The following is a 16,951-nucleotide window of genomic DNA, read 5'->3' as shown; positions in this document are numbered from 1 at the left end:
CCAGCTGCCCGACGGACACGGAGAGCCGTGGCCTGAGTGCCGGGGAGCCAGGAAGGACCCACAGCCTCGGGTCATTGGCTCCGTGACAATCTCTAGCTCTCGAATCAGGGGTCTTTGTATTTCCAGCATCTTGGGAAGGCCTGTAGTGAGCCCCAAGCTCACTCCTGCAGTTTGTGTCCTGGGCAACTTCACGTGGTGACCCGGGAGCCTCTCCCGTCCACGCACCGAAGCCCCCGCGCCCGTGCACAGCAGGGCCCCATCCAGGTGGCTCAGCCCATACCTGCATTCTTTGCTTTTCCCCTGGGTGCACCCTGTGTGTTCTGCAAGTTGCTAACAGCTCACATGTACGTGATGTAGCCCTCAGCCTGGCCTCAGGTACAAACCTGTTGAATATGGTGCTTGGATTCCTTGACGGTAACTTGGTAACAGAACCTGGACCTGTTGTCACCAAGCGATCATGGGAAGTTCTCATCATCATGGCTCCATTAGAGACGGTCCTAACACGTCTCGTCTGCGCTGGGCATTTCAAAGAGCACTGGACTCTGACCTCCGTGGGCAGACTCACTCTTTGTACAGACCAGGGACCGAGGCAGGATGCAGTCGGCCCAGGGCGGCCAAGGGCTCAGAGTCCGGCCCGGACCCCTCTGAAGTCTGCGCAGACAGCTCCACCGACTAAAAGGAGAGGAGAGGCCAGAGGCCCAGTCCTTCCGTTCTCAGTATTTTAGTGTGAAGAAGGCAATATTTGGGGGAATAAAAGGCAATATTTTACCTTTTAAAATCTGACTTTTGATCAATTGAAATTATTTTAACTCTGCTCCATAAATGTTTTGCCAAAGGGGCTGAAAATGAGCTCTTAGACCAGCAAACTGCTTTAAACTCTGCTCGCCCTTTGCCACTTGCTGCAGAAATTTAAAATACCTACATGCTGCTTAAAGATGTAAACCTTTCTACCGCTTCTGTACGCTTCACATGTCACCTGATCATGGGGGGAGGGGCTCCAGTTATCTCGCAAGAATATCAGACTTCTGTTGAGTTAGGTGTAACTGGATGGTCTGACAGCTCGGTCAGGACCCGGCGTCTGAGAGAAGACGGTTGGCGGGCGGGCGCTGGTCCCACTTCCCTGGGAGCAGGTGCGGCCAGGGCCCCCTGGGCCTCAGTTTCCTCTCTGGGTCTTGAGCAGAGATGCCTCCCGTGTCTGCTTCACGTCCGAGAACTGAGCGGTTCTCCACACAAAGCTTTTCCTCAGTGCGTGTGGTTCATCACTATCTAAACACTGGAAGGAAAACCACTGGAAACGTATTTTCTATATTAATAACATTTTTTTTTTCACAAACATGCACTGAACCCTACAGGCCATGAGCACAGCGAGAAAAGGCAGCATTTTAAACCCATTAAAGCTGGAAGGCGTCTTTGTGAGCCTCCCCGTGTCCTCACGAGGGGAAGCAAGTAGCGTTAAATTCACGAGGCTGTTTTCTGTGTCCGTGATACGAAGCAGAAAATGGAAACAGGATTAGTGGGGGAGACACAGCATAGAAGGCTCCAGAGCCTGCATTATTTCTCCTTTATTAAGTCCAGACAAGATAAGGAGCCCCACTGCTCCTGGGATGTGGACAAGTGGCCATCTAGAACCCTTGCAGGCAACAATTATCTTGATAAGTAGCCCGGCGGTGCTCGGCCTCCCGTGTCCTCCGCGGCGGGGCCGGCGCAGGATCCGCTCCCCCAGCCGCTCTCAGCCTTCACCGAGCACACGCCCACACCCAGAGCCGCCGGGTACGACTCACTCATACGCTCCCAGGGCGGCGGGAGCGGAGACATCAGCGAGGTTGATCGATGGCACCCCCCAGCCCCCCGCCAAAGCATCTCCAGTTTCCATTAGCAGGGAGCAGACGGAGCCCAGACGTGGGCAGTGTGTTGAACTTGGCCGGCAGGCAGTGGCGGGGGGGTGGGGAGTGTTTCTGGGAGTTCGCAACGTGCTGGCCCTTCTGTTTACATTTGGGAGGCGCCCTGTGCAGAGTGCCCAGACCCTCTCTCACTCGAGGGATGAGAGGGTCCCCGCGTCTCCTCCTGATTAAGTTCTAAGAGCTTTTGCACAGTAACGATCTGGTTACTCTTCTCCGTGGATGAGCCTCGGAAATAGCACAGCCTCTCGGTGGAGAAGGAATCTCAAGGGGGTGGGGGGCTGTATTTAGAGGAAGAGTGTCGCCTCTACTCAGGGATGTGATTGATGAGAGGGACAGATTGGCTTCTGCAAACAAACATGTTGTGGGAAGGCCGGCCTCAGCCCCACAGTACCTGCCTGTGCACCTGGGTGGGTCACCCCAAAGCCTGAGAAAAAGAATACTTACATTTCACTGGTTACTTACATCTGACGTCAGTTTGGTTTTAAAATAAAAGTGATTCAAGTACCTAGATGCTACAACATGAGTCTCCCACCACCGACCCTGAAAAGGAAATGAATTTTGTTATAAATTTAACTGTTCTTATATGTGACACAGATATATACACATTTCTACTTACGTGCATAAGAAAATGGGTAGAAAACCAGGTTTCATGGGGACATCAGGAGTGTCTCTGGGATCCGAAGTTCTGCTTCGGCTGTGTTAAATGGAAGATGCCTACCAGAAGCTCAAGGGGCTACAGCAAGCGATCAGTTAGAGACAGTCTAGAGCCCAGAGGCACCAGGCAGGGCTCGAGGTGTGCGCTTGGGAGGCGCTAACACAAGGTTAGATCGCAGGGCAGTGAGACCCCCTCTTGCCCTCACTCCCGGGCTCCCCCTGGGCTGCTCTGCAGAGAGGCCGTGTGCAGAAGAGCAGCCCCCGGGACCGAGGCTCTCGGTGAGCCGAGTCCTGCCAACAGCCATGCAGCTGAGCGGGGAAGCCTGTCCTTCTTCCATCCTGCCGTGAGATGACCACAGCCTGGGCCAGTCCTCCATGGCAGCCTTTGGGGGATCCTGAGCCAGACCACCCAGTGAGGCGGCATCTGAGCAGCCGAACCGCAGAAACTGATCCATAACACACGTCATCGTTCGGGGTAATTTGTTACATGGCAACAGATAGCTGATACGACCCCCCGCGGGAAGCCCTGCCCAAGAAGAACCTGAGGATTTTGAGCATGTGCTACGCGTAAGCCCCTTTCACCGGCAGCAAACGCTGGTGTAGTCAGTGGGCTCCGGCTTCTTCTCAGCCACTGGGGGGAGAACATCCTTCTCTGAAGAGACCCTTGCCTGGGCTGAGACTGTGAAATGCACCCAACAAGCTTGAACCACGGGGCTCAGGAGGGCACGTCCTGTTCTTTCCTTCGAAGAGCAAAAGGCCACGTGGAAACAGGCCCGTCTGAGTCATCATCTCGTCCTCACGTGAGCTCCTGCCCCCTAACCCTCCCAGCCCTCAGACCCCCACCCCAGCTCGGTCCTTCCCTGGAGTTTGTACAGATGCGGAATGAATGTGAGCCAAATTGACCTCAAAAGCCAGAAAAGCTCTATTTTGGAGAAGAAAAAAAAAACGGGCAATCACTACTCCTCGTTTCAGTCCATGAAAACCCAAGTGAAATGACTGAGCATTATTTGAGAAAAAGGTTATTACTAAAAGCATGATGCATTTGGGGCTAATTAATTAAATGAGCAAAAGACCAGAAGAAATCAAATGCACACCCATAAAACAGGAAGACTTGGTAGCAGACTTAACTCCAAACACCCTGATATGTGGCTGAAGAACCCAGAAGGTTAGCATCTTTCCGCCCTGGGCGAAGACAGGAGGGCACGGCCACGGCACCGGCCGCGGTCCTGATGCTGGGCTCCGTCTAGGCTCCTTGGTCGCTCGCCAGCTGTGCAGTCCTGAGCAGCATCACGTACCTCCTTCGTGTTCCCCCAGTGTTGACTGAGATTTGCCCAGAAGTCTCCACTTCAGCTCTAACGATGCCAGTGTGAAGTTTCAGTGATTTACGGGCCTTTTTGCATGTGTCATGAGAGTGATGCCCAAGCAAGGGAAGCAGGTACAGAAGCTGGATCCCTCAAGGAGCAGGACCGGCCCCGCCCATCAGGATTCCCTTAGGAGATGCTTTGTGTGCCTGAGGTTCAGAGAAGCCCAGTCCACCAACACAGCGTTCAGCTGGCAAGAAATGGAAACTGGTATTAAGTTAATAAACGACCTGAGGTAAACAATTAGCCTTTGGGGAGGGAACTGGTAATACACTCGTCAGAAAAAGTACTTATCCGTCATGATGAGGTTGAGTGCCAAGTAATAGAGACCCAAAAGTTAAAATTAAAATAATCAAAAAGAAAGAAAGAAAAGAAAAGAAGTGCAGCGCTGACTAACCCAGACTGGCACGTATGCTGGATGTAGGTAGGAATCCAACCCTTTCCAGATTCTGCTTTACCGTCGCTAGGGGGTGGCCCCTTCTCTCCTGGTTCAAAATGGCTGTAGGCGCTCCGACCCTCGGATCCGTGCTCCACGCAGCAGGCTGGGGGAGGGAAGGAAAAAAGCCATACTCCTTCCCTTTCAAAGAGGCTGAGGAGAAGTCTCGTGCAACACGTAACTTCTGCTTGCATTTCATGAGGAAAACTTGGTCCCAGGCCCCCACACAACTTGTGAGGACTGGGAAATATTGTAGCCCTGTTCCCAGCCCCAAATCATGATTCTGTTAATTTTTTTAAAAAAGAGAAGTGGGTGTTTAAAGAGTTAATTTCAGCCTCCTTCTCAGAACAAACCCCTGAACAGGTGACGTTGTCTTTCACAGCCTTCTTAGGGGGATATGACAATGGCTTTATCATCTGAAGGAGAGCCTTTAAGGGACTTAGGAGGACGCATAGAAGTGTGTCTGTTAGGAAGGCCTCTGTGGCAAAGACGTTTGGTAAATCAGAGACCGCATGGCACGGTGTGACAGTGCGGTGATTGGCCACGCTAACGAGACTTTACATTCATAAAATTCCAGCTAATAAGAAGACTCAGGGAGGAGACTGGACTGTTATCAAATTGGCTGCAGGAAAATCGCTCACTAGGAGTCGTCAGCATGCCGCCCGTTAGAGTGCCATCTGCAGAAGCAGGGCCGTCCTCCGTGCGCTCCAAGCGTGGGCCTCCCGAGCCGAGCACAGCCTGCCCTGCAGAGGCTCCGGCCCACGGGGCGACTGACAGTCACACGGCGCAGCGGCCGGGCGCACCCACCCGGCGCCTCCAGCACCTTCACAGCGCCCTGGGCGGGGAGGCAGTGTGCGGACTCAGTGGGGAGGTGCGTGGGGATGGGGGCGCAGGGGTGCCGTGCGGAGGAGGGAGGGCACAAAGCCAGTGAGGGGTGGCGGAGGGCAGACCTCCAGCCCCAGCCCGCCCCGTCTGCTCCCGCTGTGGCCTCACCCTCTGGCCTCACCGCCTGCTGGCCGGGCTTGGACCGGAGCTGCACCGGGACCCGTGGAACGTCTAGCTGGGACTGGGGTCGCTGCTCCACAGCGTTTGCCAGCTTCCGGGATGCAAACACTCCCAGCGGGGCGGGCTTCATGCTGCCAGCCTGCGTCCCTGAGCGTGGGGCTGGGCAGAGGCGCCTGGTGCGGGGTGCCCCCTTCTCTCCCAGTTTCCATCAGCCGGGCCTGGTGGGCCGGGCGCCGAGAGCAGTCAGTTCTCCAGAGCTACCTTCTTTCTGGCCCTGCCTCCCAGAGCTGCAGGTCGAGTCAGTGCGCAGTCTGCCTTCCAGGCTGTCACCAAACACCCACCGGGGCGTCACATGGGGTGCCCCCCGAGGGCCCTGACCGCCATGAGACGACACCTGCGCAGGTGAGTCTCGGCTGCCTTCACTTTGGGATGGGACTCCGTGAGCACAGCCCCACGTGCCAGGGCCCCTGGCAAGACAAGCGTGGGTTTTGTTCATGCTACGTGTCCATCCTGGGTTGGGGGACTCTGCTCCACATCATTGTTTTCTGGGGAGCTGGTCAGCAGGGCTCCCCTGAAATGTCTCGGGGACCATGGCTCACGTGAGGAGAAGGGGGGTTCACAGCAGCCCCACAGGCCAGAAGGGGCACCTGCCACGTCATCACATGTCACTGGCCAAGCCTGGTTGCACAGCCACACCTGACTTCAAGGAGACAGAGCAGAACCGAGGGAATGACCAAGGGCGGGACTGGCCACCGCACACACCGAGCTGCTAGACCGGCCCCGATTCGGCCAGGGAGTACAACAGAGGACGGAGGTGAAGCTTTGTTTACGAAAGTCATTTCCGGAGAAACGTCTGCCATTGCAGCCCCCGCCCCCGCCCCCGCCCCGAGCCACACAGTTATCCCAGCGCGGCATCAGACACTCCACGAGATCCGGACCAGAGACCCAAAGACGGTGAAAACAAACAGGACTTCTCAGCTGTTGCTGTCAGGCCAGGCTCCCAGGCGGGCTGAGCAGACTTCGCCAGATCATTTTAAAGTTTTCCATCCAGGCAAAGTCACCACTAAGGTTGTAGGAGATTAATTCAGATGAAGAAATACCCACTGATCCACCCCCTGCCCCCAGTGCCTGGCGAGTCCCTGCGTCCCCTGGGGAGCACATCAGCTCGGGGTAAATCGCCGACTACCGGCCTTGATGTGATATCACCTTAGTGGGCGGCTCATCTGAGTTAACCAGCCGCTTAACACAAGAAGACAGAAAAAGAGTTAAACCCTTCCTTCAGTAACATTTCATCAGGTACCAAGGGCTGGCCAGCCAGTGCCAGCATTGCAGGCGTTGTGAAATAGACATGCTGCAAGGATCAGCAAGGCTGAATTCCATTCCTCAAAAGCATATGGTTTGGGGCTTCCCTGGTGGTGCAGTGGTTGAGAGTCCGCCTGCCGATGCAGGGGACACGGGTTCGTGCCCCGGTCCGGGAAGATCCCACATGCAGCGGAGCGGCTGGGCCCGTGAGCCATGGCCGCTGAGCCTGCGCATCCGGAGCCTGTGCTCCGCAACGGGAGAGACCACAACAGTGAGAGGCCCGCGTACCACACACACACACACACACAAAAAGCATATGGTTTGTGGAACAAGACGTAACTACTCAAGCAACATAAGGAAAGGGTAAGAGAGGAGAAAGAGGGATCTTGAGGGTGGCGGCTGAGTATGGAAGTACGTAGTTCAAAATTCAAAGTAAAAATCCATTCTGTATGAAGTACTGCCCTTACTCACTGTAAATCTTACTTATTCTTTTAATGGTGGACAGTAAGGCGACCCTCTCAGCCTCAGCTCTGTCCCAGCCACACTTCCTCTCCCTGCATGCTCGCAGTGTTCTGATTCTCTTGCGGTATTTCGTGGATGTGTAACATGTGCAAGCAAATGAACATATTTTTATTCTTTTCTTCATCTTTATACACAAGTGATGCCGTATTACGATACGTTATGTCTGGCCTGAGTTTTCATTTCGAAGCCGAGCCGTGCCAGGATCCGTAAAGAGACCCTTCGTTTTCCTTCCTGATGACATGGATTAATTCTCTACTGTTGACTCAGCTTCTTCCCAATATTGTGAAATAACAAAACATGAACAGGCCACACAGGGTGCCTGGAGGACACATTCCTAAGAGCGAAGCCACTGTTAGAAGTTTACAGGCATTTTTCATTTTAAAGTCCGTTGCCCAGCTGCCCTCCATAGAGGTTGTACTGATTTACGCGCCCACCAGATTGTAGGAGCGTTCTGGATCCTCTGCACCCTTCTCGGCACCTTTCCAGTTTGAGGGGTGAAATGATTCTAGCCTGTAGTCAGTATTTCTCCGAGTGAGGCTTAGCATGTCTTCAAATGTGGAAGAAATATTTATGTTTCCTTTTCTGTGACTTAACCGCTTGTGGACTCTGAACATTTCCCATTGAGCTGGAAATCGTTTTTATTGATTTGTAAGAGCTCTTTATATCTTAAGGAAATTAACTTTTTTCTGATAAAAGTTGCAAGTGTTGCGCCCAGTTGGGCCTCTGTCTTTTCATTTTCTTTGTGGGTGGGGAGCTTTGTTCACAGATGTTATATATTTGTAAAGTCAGGGTGATCAGTCTTTTACCAATGTTTGTCAGTTACAAAGCCCTTCTTAACTTGATATTATCCTTAAAAAATTCCTGTGGTTTATTCTGTTAGTTCTATGATTTTATTTATTATGTATAAAATTTTTATCTACTTAGAATTTAACCGGGTTAAGGGTGGGACCATTGGCTACCCAGTTATTTCAACACTGGTTATTTAACACTAGTTAAATGATCCATCTTTCACTTATTTAAAATGTCATCTTTATCACATACTAAATTCCTATATGTATTTTGGGTCTATGTCTAGACCCTCATAGCTGTCAGGGATCTGCCAATTTAGGTACTAAGGCTACAGTGTTCAGTTACTGTGTCTTTGTGGTATGTTTGGCTATCTACTAGGACTTACCACCCTTCTTGGTTTTTTTGAATAATGTTCATAGCTAGTCGTAGGTGTTTATTTTTTCATATGAATCAGCGTATGTTATTTCTCCCCCCCCCCCAAAAGAATCCTTTAGTGTTTTATTGCAATCACGTTAAACGTATAGATTAACTTAGAAAGTGCATCTCTGTGATTTACACATCGTCTTATTTAAAGCAACGCACTTTACTTTTCATTTGTTCAAGCTCACTTCACGGCCTCAGGAGCATTTAAAGTTTTCTTGTAGATTATTTTCACGTGTTTTATCGTTCTTGTTGCTCTACCGAATGGGGCAGCTTCTTCAGTGTTTCTTTTAATAGTTGTGTGTGCTGCTTCTAGGTGGTGAAGTTGGTGGACAGTCATGCCAGATCTTCTTCAAAACAATGATACTTGTGCCATATTTTTTTCTTGCGTTTCCTGAGCTCTTCTTAGTTTTAGAGATGTTCCACAGAGTTGCCCAAACAACAGCCTTCCCTCTCCAGCTGCGGATTTCTGCAGCCCTGCCCAGATTGTGTTAATCTCTGTTGTGGCTCTGACCAGAAGCTGTGGCTGCCCTGAAAGCTTCAGTGACATCAGTTCCTTCGTGCCTCTGAGGCCCGGACAGTGTGGCTCAGGTGTTACTCTGACTCTGTAAGGCCTCTGCCCTGGGGAGGGGTGGGGGGAGGGCCGGTGCCGCTGTCCGCTTAACCGCCTTTAAAGAAGGGACTGGACGTGCCGCCCAGAATGCGTCCTGACACTGACCGCAGCTTGCACTTCACTCCGCAGGCCCTGCCCTCGGCCTGCGCTCCCCGATCGCAGCGCCCGGCCCGGCGGACCCCCGCTGGCCGCTGCCCTACTCCCACCCGAGCACCCTCTCGGCGGCTCCCGCGAAGCTGCGCGGTCCTCCGAGGCACGACGCACAGGCGTCCCCCGTCAGGTCTACGTCTTCAAGAAACAGGAGCATCTCCTCCGCACCTCCCTTTGGTCCTCCCGGGCGCACCCGCTGGGCAGGTGCTGCCGTGCGCCAGCGTCCCCGAGCTTCCCGATTTCAGCCTGAGAGCTCGCACGGCTTCGACTTCTTCACGCCCAGTGTGCCCTGGTTCCAGCCCATTTTGGGGTGAGGTCGATTACTCTGAGTGCACTCCACGCTCTCAAAAACCCAGCCTTCGTTCACTCTCCACCCCGCGTTCGTCAGACCGCATCACGTGCCCCAGAAGGGCTTTCCATGCACCGGGCTCCGCACGGGCAGCGCCCCTGAAGCTCCCAAGGGCAAGGCTGGCTGCGCATCACTCCCCTTCATTGTGGTGCTTTGTCCTTTGCCCTTTACTTGTTTATTTAAGGGAGGCAGCGACAAAGACTGATCAGATACAGCCTGAAAGGGCAAAGCCACCTCAAAGGGCTCATTCAGTCCATGTTTTTAAGCACTGCCTGACCTGGTAGAGGGGACTCCCTTCTGCCCTCCCTGGAGAACTCAGAGCATCTGTAGCCACGTGTGTCTGAGATCCCAGGACCCATGGAAGGCACTTTAGGACCAGGGTCACGGTTTACATGGTGGCAAATACGAGGGAGAAGAAATGAGCTCGCAAAGTCTGTTTAGTTTGCAGAAACAGGTCTGGCCTCCTTCGGGATGAAACGCCAGATCTAAAATCACCTCTGAAAAAACCTGTTTTTTTCCTTTAAAACAAAAATGATGTGTTTGTCAATAGCTAGGTTATTAGAGGCATCTTTGTAAAGAAGTTGTTCTCTCACCAAAATGATCTGCAGTCTTCTGAAGACCCCGAAAGGGACATGAGGACAGATGTTGGGGAAGGTCTTTCCCTGAAATGCTGTGAGAGCCAGGGTCTGGGGACGGGAGGCACATGCGTGGCTCTGCAGGTTTCCGGCTCTGGGCAGAGACAGAGCCCCCGGGGACGAGAGCCCTGAGGTCGATCCGACCACCTCCACCCGAGGAAGCCGCCCAGCGACGCCCAGACCCCCAGCGGCCTTGGAAGGCAAGACCCTGCCTGGGACATTCTGACGTTTCTGCGTCTGTCCGTGGAGCATGACCGGGAGGGAATTAAATATACACCAGGTTGGAACTAACTGCGTGACAGGGATCGAGAGCCTGTTTGTACAAAATGGACAGACAGTTGTTCAAAGGAACAGATGTCACCAAAACATGTGGACCGTTACTCAATGTGCAATTCCTCAGGTGGCCGTCCGGTACAGGAAGAGATGGGAACTTAGAGGATGTGATGTAGGGACGATGCCAGGTGCCCTCGGAGGACCGTTCTGGGAGGGGCAGCACAGCCAGCTGCTCACGAGCGCACTTCAGTCACGTCTTTCCCTCTCCCCCGCCCTGACTCTGCGTGGAGCCCCTGTTTTCTTCTCCCGTTATCTGGGCTAACGCCTTCAGGTTTGGGGTTTGGGACCCACACTGAGCTGCACTCCCTGAAGAAGGCCGGTCCTACCACTGGCTCTTAGACTGTTGGATTCTTGAGGACTCGTGTCTTCAAACAGAAGACATGTCCTTAAATCCCAGTGACTACACACGGCTGAATCTCGCTGGCTTCCTTATCAGCCTCTCCACCCAGGAACAACTAACCCAGATCAACACATCAACCAAGGTCAATTTGGATTTGGATTACAAACGGCGATCATCTAAGGAGGAGGTGATGGCCTCCGAAGACATACATACTCCTCACATGAGGATGAGCGAGCTACGCAAGCCCACCCGAGCGGTTGGTCCTCCGTCAGGTAAGCAGGAACGCGTGCTTCCTAGCTCTGCTGGGAACTGGGCACTCGGTCAGGAAGGGTTGGGAAGGTCCCACGAAACGCTTGCTTCCGTAAGGCAGTCGTGTGTTCGTGGCGGGCGGGGATTTCACCTCCGGAATTCGTGGATTGTTACTGCCATTTTCTACGCCTTGAAATCTCATAATTTTTCCGATGAGGAGACCTAGATTCAGAAGGGACTAGGTCAGATTTGTTGCATTTTTGTGTCATGATTAAAAATAGGTGGGGAGGTGCTGAAAAATAAACAGTAAAAGAATTGTTAAAATTAGGAAAATTGGGGTCTTAAGAAAAGTTATAAGTTGAATTCAGCTAGTTTTAGAAAGTTTCTCAATGTAGAGTGAAAAGCTTGAATTAACCTGGGTTTGGGGATCTGGGAAAGAATAAGGAGATGGATGAGAGGAACTGTGCCTTGGGGTCTGGGCGTCTGTGGGTGGCCGACACCGCCTTGGGCAACGCGCAAAGCAGACCTGGAAGGACAGGGGACGGGGCTGCAGATCCAACCCAACTGGTGGCTTTTTCCTGAAAAAGTGGATGCTGTGGGCACGGGGAGGGGGTGGTCTCCAAGGTGTGCCTCAGGGCTCCTCTGGTGCCATCCGGTTGGAAGGGTGTGAAGACGAGGTACCCCCCGCGCGTGCGTGCGCGCACACACACACACACACGGGCTGTGCCCAGGCTCTGGCAGGAGGTGAGGAGTCTCACAGCCCCCCCAGTGCAGCCCCCAGCCCGGTGTCCCCATGTCAGGAGCACAGGGGCAGAGCAGGTACATCTCTGGGAGCTCAGACCATGGCTGACTTTTCCAAAAGGGGAGAGCAAAACCTCCTATGTCTTGAGAACCATTTATCATTTTTCTAGTTCTATGAATTCCTGTTCAGTTGATAAAATATTATTTTGAAGTATGAAGCAATTGTTTTCTGATGAAAGTGATCATTGCCAGGACACTCAAGGTTGCAGCAAAACTGGTACTTTTTTCACACATCGTTGCAGGCGTGAACATTTTCAATAGGGAATTTTGCCTGTATGTTTTAAGAGTCACCAAAATGACTATCACCAAAATAACCTTTGATCCACTAATTCCACTCTCAGGAATTTTTCCTAAGGAAAAAACGCTAAATAACATACATGAAAATATACATGATAATCCATTTGTAATAGACAAAAATTGGTAAAAAGGCAATAGGAAAATGATTTGATAAACTGTGATGCATAAATCTGTTGGAATTTCTTGCAACTATTTGACAATATGGAAATTGTCAAATTCCATATTTGTAAAATGACCAATACAAGATATGGATATGGATTATTCACTGGATCACATGTGTAAGAAAAGTAATTGATGCAAAAAGAAAAACTGAAGGGAATAAACCTCTTTCCTCATCTTATACTTAGATGTAATGATATTTTATTGTAATTTCTGAGAGATATAAGTTTGTATTTGGCCCCTTATTTTATACTTTGTGTTTATCCCACCTTGTGGTAGGCACTATTCTAAATGTCCCCCCCCCAGATTCCTCCCTGTGTTGAACACAGCCTGTATAGCTGTGAGTGGAGTAGGTTACGTGTACAAGACCCTCATCTGACCCTGAGAAGGGAGGCTCATGGGCCCAGGAGCTAAGGGAATCACAGCCAACACACAGAAAGCAACAGGGCTGCAGTCCTGGAACCTCAGGGCACTCAGTTCTCCCAACAAGCAGGGAGCTTGGAAAAGGACCCCAGCCTCACATGCAATGGCAGCCCCAGCCAACAGCATGGTTTCAGCCTGCTGAGACCTCAAGCAGAGGACCCCGCTAGCCCACATCCAGACTCCTGGCCCAGAGAACCTGGGAGATGGTGTGTGTTTTAAGGGGCTAAGTTTGGGGTAATGTGTTGTGCAGCATTACAGTAATAATGCACACCTGTTTTATGTTTCTTTTTATTTTCGTACTTGGATTGCTTTAGATTTATTGTATATTTTTTCTGATTTTATTTTCTCCCTCTACTAATGTGGTAGTTACCAATTCTATTCTTTTCGTAGTTATCATAGTTATTAACACAAGAATAATTAATGCATCATTGTCTGAATTAGTCAATAGCTTTACCCTCTGCTGGTGCCTCTAGAACTTAGAACAGGTTAACTGCCTCCCTTTCATCCTGACTTGTACACTATTGCTGCCAATGGTTTGAATCCTGCCTCTATTATTTTCTTTTTAAAGTCAGACATAATTACTAATGCCTTAATATCATCAGTGTTTATTTGGGTTTCTCCACTTATTTACCACACTTTGTGTTCTCTAGCCCATCTTTTATTTCAGACTGGTTCCTTCTGTGTGACATCAAACACTTATTTAATGTTTTTCTAAAAGTGCCTTTATTTTCCCTCTGCACTCAAAAGATAGTTTTGCTGGGTATAGTATTTGAGGTTGTTGGTTGTTTGCTGTCAGCACATGGAACATAGAACTCCAATTTCCCGGTATCTGTTGTTGCCAATGAGTTAGCTGGCAGTCACTCCTTTGAACGTAGTCTTTCCTGTCTCAGTGAGTGCTTTTAAGACATTTTCTTGTTTTTCTTGCCCCCTTGTTTTGCTATGCTGTATCTAGGTATGGATTTCTCTGTACTTGTTATGCTTTGCATCATGGGATTCTTTCATCTGCAGGGTGGCATCTTCTGTCAGTTCTGGAAAAATCTCAGCTATTATATCTTCAGATTCATCCTGACCCAGTCTCATTCTCTGTTTTCCCTCTGAGATTGTAGATTTTATATATATATATATATATATCATCCTAAATGAGGGCCTCTTTGGCTTTTAATTTTTCTTTAAAATTTTCTATCTCTTCATTTCTCTGTGCTGCAGTCCGAATAATGTCTTCAGATCTACGTTGCAGTTCACTAATTCTTTCTTACCCAAGCCTAGTTGGCTTCTAAACCTGTCAATTAAGTTTTTAATTTCAATTGCTGAATTTTCTTGTAGAAGTTCTGTTTGGTTGTTTTCCAATCTTCATGGCACCTGCCTTTTTACTCATATTTTTATATCTTTTATTTATTCAAGCATTAAAAATATATATCTTTCTCTACTTAATGATAAGGTCTCAATGAGCCCATAATAAGTTGAAAATATCATAAGTTGCAAATGCATTTAATACACCTAACCTACTGAACCTCATATCTTAGCATAGCCCACGGTAAACATGCTTGGAACACTTAACATTAGCCTCCAGCTGGGCAAATCATCTAACACAAAGTGTCTTTTATAGTCAACCGTTGAATATCTCATGTAATTTATTGAGTCCTGTGCTGAAAGCCAAAAAGAGAGTGGTTGTGTGGGTGCAGGTGGCTGTAAGTGTGTTGGTTTTTACACTTACGACCGCGGGGCTGACTGGGAGCTGTGGCTCCTCCTGCTGCAGCTCCAGGAGAGAGGCCCACACGGCACATCACTACTCCAGGAAAAGAGCAAAATCCAAAATTTGAAGTACAGTTTCTACTGAATGTATCGCTTTCACAGCATAGTAAAGTCACAAAATCAAAAGTCAAACCGTCATAAATTGTTGACTGTCTGTACTTTATTTTCTGAGTTTAATAATTTCAACGTCCTCTTCAACTCTGGTACCATAATTTTTCCATTTGATTCTCTTTCAAAATTTTCATTTCTCTGCTGGAATTCCTCATCTGTTCATGCATGTTGTTTACCTTTTCTACTAGTGTCTTTAAAGTACTCATCATAGTTATTTAAATTCTCAGTGTCTGATAGTCCTGACATTTGGGTCATATTTGCAATCTGGTTCTGCTGATTTGTTTCCTAACAGTGAGTATGTATTCTTCCTTCCTTCCTTCCTTTGCTTCCTTCCTTCCCCTCCTCCCTCCCTCCCTCCCGCCCTCCCTTGCTTCCTTCCTTCCCTTTTTCTTTCCTTTGTATTGTCTTAATGTTTTGGTTGAAAATGAGACAGTGTGTGTGGAACAATACTGAGTTAATACTATTTACGCCTGGAAAAGAACACACCCCTTCTTTTGCTCAACCATTAATGTGAGGGTTGAGTCAATGTAGTCAAGAGTTGAGTTTGAGGTTTGTTGTTGCTATGGTTACCTTCAGTGCACCCTCAGCTTCACATTCCTCTAGTTTTACTAGAGGTTCGTGGCCAGAGAATTTTTCTCAGTGCCCTCTCTCTTCTCAGTCACGCCTCTCATTTTCACTCATGCCTCTGCATGGATCTCTTTCACACACTTGCGCCTCCCCAATGACAGACTGCCACGCTTGTTACATGGTGCCTGCTAGCCTGAGTGGGGAATCAAGGGCCTTCTCTGTTGTCCTGGTGCAGACTCAGTCTTGAGTGGGCACTGCATCTCCAGGTCTTGGGAGGGGAGCTTTCTCAGTAATCCTTTCTCTCTGGGAAGTAGACAGTTTCTAATGGTTCAGACCCAGGATGGCTTCCTGCCCCTCACCCAGGGGTAGAGAGTCTTCCTTTTCCCTCCCTCCGCCCCCATGGGTTTTTGTCTCCCAGTGGGAGTGGCAGGGTTTGCTCTGCTTCCCCCACACCCGCCGAGAATTGCAGCTCTTGTCTGTAGTGGGGAGGGCTCCAGGTGGGGCTCTGTGCCCTCCTCCACCCCACCCCACAAGGGGTTCTGTCTGGCTCCCTCCCCTACCCTCAGTCTTCCTCACGAGAACCCAGTGAAGGTATATGGAGAAGAGGCCTGGGCAGGGGCATGTCCCCTGTGTCCGTGGCTCCCGTGGGTTTTATACTCTTGCATTAACCCACACAGCCTCGGGCACTTGGTTAAAACTTCAGCTGAATTCTTCTCACCTGTCTCACCCCTGGGGAGCCCCGTCTTCTTTCTGTGCTCTGACCCACGTGAGTTGAAGCTCACATCTCATCTCTTCTAGGAGACGCCTGACCTTCCTTACATTTCAGGCCAGTTAGTTGACCTGCAAGCTTAGCACTCTGATGGGCTGAACAAAAGTCACATTTGTAACTTGGGCTTTTTCTTGCTGTTAGGGTAGGAGCAGCCCCCTTTCCAACCCTCTTTTCTGCATCTGCTACTCAACTTTAGCAAGTGTTTTTGCCACAGTGTGTTTAGCCAGTCCATTCTCTTCCCAGTCTTTTGCCATTTCAAATGCCTTTGTGGGAAATAACATCATTTTTCACACTTCTGAGCATCTCTGAGGAAGTTCCTGGCAGTGGAATTTCTAGGTCAAAGGGAAGACACACCTGTATTGTTCCTAATTATTGCCGTGTTGCCTTCTGTGAAGTGGAGGGAGTTTTCACTCACACCAGCTCTCATCAATGCCCGATGTCACGCTTTTTAATCTCTGCCTGCCTCAGAAGTGAAAAATGGTTTCTGTGTAGTTTCAACTTTTTTTTTCTTATTATAGTAAAGTTGAACTTCTTTTCATGTATTAAAGCTATTTGCATACTGAACTGTATCCTTAAAACTGGTTAACATAGTAAATTACACGTTTCTTACCACAATAAAAAGCTATTTCCATTCTTTTCTATAAATGAAATATTCGTATTTTACCTTTGAAGTCATTGTGTTTGTCTTTATTCTAATAGGTTTTACTTGATTCTTCTAGCTTTCTAAGTAGACACTCACATTTTCTGCAAATAAGGGTAACATTGCATCTCCTTAAATCACACTGAGGAGAGGAGACATCCTGTCTTCTCTTCGATTCCACCAGGACACTTTTATTCTTCTCACCATGGACTTCATGGTCTGATGCAGTCAGTCATTATTAGAAGAAATCTACTTCTGTTCCTAGTTTCCTAAAAGCATATTTTAATCGAGAAACATTTTGTTTTCCCCAGAAGAATGCGGCCGAAATTAAGATCAGTATTGCATTTAATTTACGAATCAGTTTCAGGAGAAC

The 16,951-nt window shown here is 49.5% G+C and overlaps 1 long non-coding RNA gene across 1 annotated transcript in view; it reads left to right on the top strand.

Moving 5' to 3' along the window:
• LOC149746813 (uncharacterized) overlaps positions 1 to 14,963 on the top strand; it is a 183,389-nt gene extending 168,426 nt beyond the window's left edge. The window contains exon 3 of the long non-coding RNA XR_016388630.1: positions 9,133 to 14,963. This is a non-coding gene — a long non-coding RNA (uncharacterized LOC149746813). The remainder of the gene's footprint in view (positions 1 to 9,132) is intronic.
• Positions 14,964 to 16,951: the final 1,988 nt, after the last annotated feature.

This window comes from Delphinapterus leucas, chromosome 18, assembly GCF_059928025.1.
Source record: "Delphinapterus leucas isolate spDelLeu-1000000601 "Yukka" chromosome 18, BTC_Dleu_Yukka2, whole genome shotgun sequence".
NCBI lineage: Eukaryota > Metazoa > Chordata > Mammalia > Artiodactyla > Monodontidae > Delphinapterus > Delphinapterus leucas.
This window is presented reverse-complemented; position numbering and strand designations above follow the sequence as displayed.